This window comes from Aplysia californica, unplaced genomic scaffold (assembly GCF_000002075.1).
Source record: "Aplysia californica isolate F4 #8 unplaced genomic scaffold, AplCal3.0 scaffold00165, whole genome shotgun sequence".
In the NCBI taxonomy this organism is placed as follows: domain Eukaryota; kingdom Metazoa; phylum Mollusca; class Gastropoda; order Aplysiida; family Aplysiidae; genus Aplysia; species Aplysia californica.
Window position 1 is genome coordinate 1,302,165 of NW_004797435.1, and position 4,432 is coordinate 1,306,596.

Below are 4,432 nucleotides of genomic sequence, written 5' to 3' on the forward strand. Positions count from 1 at the left end.
TGGGGAGGGGGGGTGTATGCACCTTGGCACGGCTATTTGCATGTCTGCATAATACATGTACATGTATCTTGTTCCGGACTTTCCGGTTTTGTACAGGGTGTGCCCTGTCTGCCTGTCTGCCTGTCTGCCTGTCTGCCGCTGTCTCATAACTCTGTGTGCAACTGTTTTGTCACTCAGGAAATTATTGTCGGTGTTGGGAGGTCACCACTGACTGACAAGTCCTATCTCTGTGGGTGGTTGATGGGTGCTCTGGTGTTGTTTGCTTCTTCTTTCCTATCAAACCAAACATCTGTCGTCTTTATCTCCCCTCCCTTCTTTGTTGTGTTTGGTACTCTCTTTTAACACCTCTAATCGTTGGCACTTATATAACCTTATTATGTTGCTAGTGCTGAAAAACTCTTACTAAAACTTAAAAACTAACCTAAGTCCTACCTCTTTGCTTTCCCTTTGTTGCTACGGTTTATTTGTCTTGCTGTGGGGTTGCCTGCTATAGGCCATTCCCGAAGGGGGGACATATCTCGTTCAAGCATAGTAGAATTGTAAATTTTTTTCTGATCCTTACTACTGTCATTTTCCTCAACTTCTTTCGTGCGTTTGTCACTCCCTTGTGACCTGCTATTTCCGGGGTGCCTTGATAGTCGAAGGAAATGTCATGTCACGCTCATAACTGTGCCTGATGTACAACAGAGAACTGCTGCTTTTTCTTTTCTGATCCTTACTACTGTCATTTACCTCAACTTCTTTGTATGTTTGTCACTCTCTTGTGACCTGCTATTTCCGGGGTGCCTTGATAGTCGAAGTTAACCTTGTGCTGTTGAAGCTAGAGAGGTGAGCTGTCTAAGTCTGATTCCCTGTATGTAAAGACTTCTCTGTTGACACCCACCCCTTGACACTCTTTTGACCTTATGCAGTTGTGAGCGCTGTAAAACCCTCTACTATAATAAAATAAAAATGCCTGCTCTGTCCGTTGTCCTGTCTATGTGCTCTCTTCTCCACAAACAAGATAAAGTATATTATTTTGATTATTCGCTCGTCTACCTCCGAGGTGTTTGTTATTATTATTATTATTATAAGATTATAAGAATAATAGATTCCCCTCATTTTCTCTTTGTGTCGGTTCCCAGGCTGACCCAGTGCAATAGTCATTATTGTACACCTTTTATGAACAGTCCCATCTTCCAAATCCCACCTTCTGTTTCCCGTCTCTCACCTCTTGGTTCTCATGTAGGCCTACCATCCAATTTTCCATATCCCATCTTTATTTCTGTAAGGGCGCTTTGTTTTCCTTCATCTCATGGGATGGAACACTTGAAGCTGGACAAAATAATAAACGTCACTGTGACTAACTTAAACCGGCAGTGGACGTACCCCTTAAACGAAGCTTTAGGCTAGTGCTGTGAACGTAGCCTCAACAGCGCTGCAAACTGCATTCAGGGCACCATGAACGAAGCCTGCCAACTACGTGAACGTAGCCACTGCATATATAAAGTTTCACATGATCGTTCGCCGAGTGGCAAGTTGGAAAATAAATAAACGGGGGGGGGTATGGAGCAGCTATTCGGACTCCAGTCTGCTGTTGAGTCCGAATAGCCTTCCGTGGCTATTCGGACTCAAACTCCAATGAGCGTGCGCAATCACTTGTCGTGCGCAACCTTTTTAAGAGAGACATTTTTCAAAATTTACTTTTTTGGCTTATAGAATTCTTTAACATACAGTATGTCCCAGTAAAACAATATCTGACACAGGTGAAAATTAAGGACATTAAAACACAAATGAAAAAACCTCCAATGCCCAACTTGGTGAAAGCCGTCGGGCATAAAACCAGTAAACGCCAGTGTGGCGCTTTGAGGTTTTGTGCCTGGCGGCCCTGCCTGCCCAGCCGTCGCACCGCGTCGCTTACGTTGGGTCAAAAGTAATAGCATAACAATAGTTGTATTGCCTGACGGTCCATCTCGCGCACACTTATCGCGGCGGGTCTTTTTTGTTATTTTATTTTGTGTTTGTTTGCATAGTGAATCTGAATTAAAGGTAAAAGTTTCGTTGAGAAGCTTACAACGTTGCCCTTGGCGAAGGGACGGATTAAGTACCTATGGTTGTTCACCCTTAAAGCACGTCGTTCACTATTCAAACTGAACTGGGCCTTTTCCCCTGACATCAAAGTGAATATAATATATTGCAAGGAGCAGGAACATTTCAAAGCATCAACACTAAGATAAAAATACCATGCCCCATAAAACTTTAGAAGGTCTAATACACCAATCACAGGTTAACATCTATACATGTTAGATTTCCAAAATTGCTCTTACTGTCGACCACCAAAACAACACATTTTGTCGATGCCTAAAGGCTTTTAACGTGATGCTTTAGATGAATTCTTTGGAATATTACCGAAATTCTGTCTTACTATTGTCGAAAAACCTCGGCAAAATGTTATCAGGGGCCCCATTTTCGTTCTCTGGTGGAGTACCGGTACTTGAAAAGGTGTGAGAAACTCGGCCACAAGGGTCTGGAACTAACAGCGTTCAAAAAGTAGTTTCATAACAATTTGGCATTGCATCATCCCAGAAAGGGCCTGTGTGATTTATGTGAGTTCCACAGGGTTGGAAACATGGACAAAAAGATTGTATATATAATGAAACAGCACATGAAGCTGAAGGAAAGAGCTTTTTTTCTGAGAAAGAGATAAACAACAAACTGTCTCTTGAAGGCTCAGCTGACAGAGTCAGGACTGTTGCCATCTGCATAAACTTGGCATCTGTGCTTTTTGTTCCTTCACTTCAGGCATCTGTCATCTACTGCCAGACAGTGGAACATAAGTATCTAGTCAAAGGACACACTCACAAGGACGTTGATTCCTACCATAGCTAGATAGAACGAGCATCAAAAAGTGTTCCTAACCCTATCTTCCTGCCAGCGAATTACATTAGCATTACGGGCAAAGCCAGCCGCAACCCCAAATTCTTTGAGGTCAATATCTTGATCACAATTTTTTTAGGATTAATTCCAAACAAGGATCAATCAAAAGTGGAAGAGGTGACCCACATGTTGTGGACTTTTTTCTCTTAGGCATATGACTGATCGGAACAGATCCTTCCAAGTTGACATTTGATGAGGTGTCTCAGGATCATCCTCGAGAAAGGTAGTAGATCTATATGCAGCGGTAGCTACTGAAAAACCTGGAACTCATAACACAGAGGCCTTGGAGATCACAGACGTGAAATTCAAACACCTCCACGGACAAAAAGCAGATATCCCTAAAGACTACTATAATCTATTCTACAATATTATGTGAATTTTAAAAATAATTTAAACTGCATCTGAGAGAGAAATGAGGAGGAGGAGGAGGAGGAGGAGGAGGAGGAGGAGAGAGAGAGAAAGCGAGAGAGAGAGATTAAGAGAGAGACAGGCAGATAGAGAGAGACAGAGACAGAAAGAGAGAGAAAGAAAGAAAAAGAAAGAGAGAGAGAGGGAGAGAGAGAGAGAGAGGGAGAGAAAGAGAGAAAGAGAGGTGTATTTCGGAACACAGAAAGAGAAAGACATATTGAATGCATGGAGAGGGAGAGGGGGTAGAGAGACTGAGATGGAGAGAGGGGGAGAGAGAGAATGAGAGAGCAAGGGAGAGAGTGAGAAACAGTGAGAGACAGTGTCTCTGAATGAAAAAAGACAGAAACAGAGAGGAACTGAATGTGTGTGTGTGTGTGTTTGTGTGTGTGATTGGGTGTGTGTGTGTTCGACAGATAGAGAGAGATCGAGAGAGAAAGAGAGAAACCCACTACACACACACAACCCACAAAGACACAAACGCACACACACACACACACATACAAGCCGTCATCAATGATTCACTCAAGAACAAAACCACCAAAGCGACATCAGCGGACGACAACCGATTCAGACTTCAGACCTGTAGGGCACGGACCTCGTATGTGACACGCTTGGCGCTTACAGGTTCCGTGCGCTATGATAAACTCGAGCAGAAACCTCACAAGTCCTTTTTCTTAGCAATTATTCATTTTACTACTTCAAACAACATGTGAGAAGGTGAGGAATCATATTTTATATGTAAAAGTTGAAAAGTTAACTAACATAAGAAATAAAGGAAATAATAAGTTTTTTTCTTCTCCTGTAAAAGTTTGTCGGTGGTGCTTTGGGTGATGGTGCATGACGGCAACGTAATTCCACCTTGGCCTTCCTCGGTTTCTACGATCTGGCCAGGGAACTTACAACAAACGGACGCTGACCGTGGTGACCCAGTGCAAACTGTGGCCTTTTCTTTACAAAGGATAATATCATAGTAATAGTAGGGCTGGGCAGTAGGCAACGGTATGGGAGAGAATATAGATCTAATATGCAAAAAAAAGGGGGGTGAAGGTTGTGGGCGAGCCTGGAGAAGTAAGATGGAGAGAGAAAAGGTAAGGGAAAGAGAGAGAGG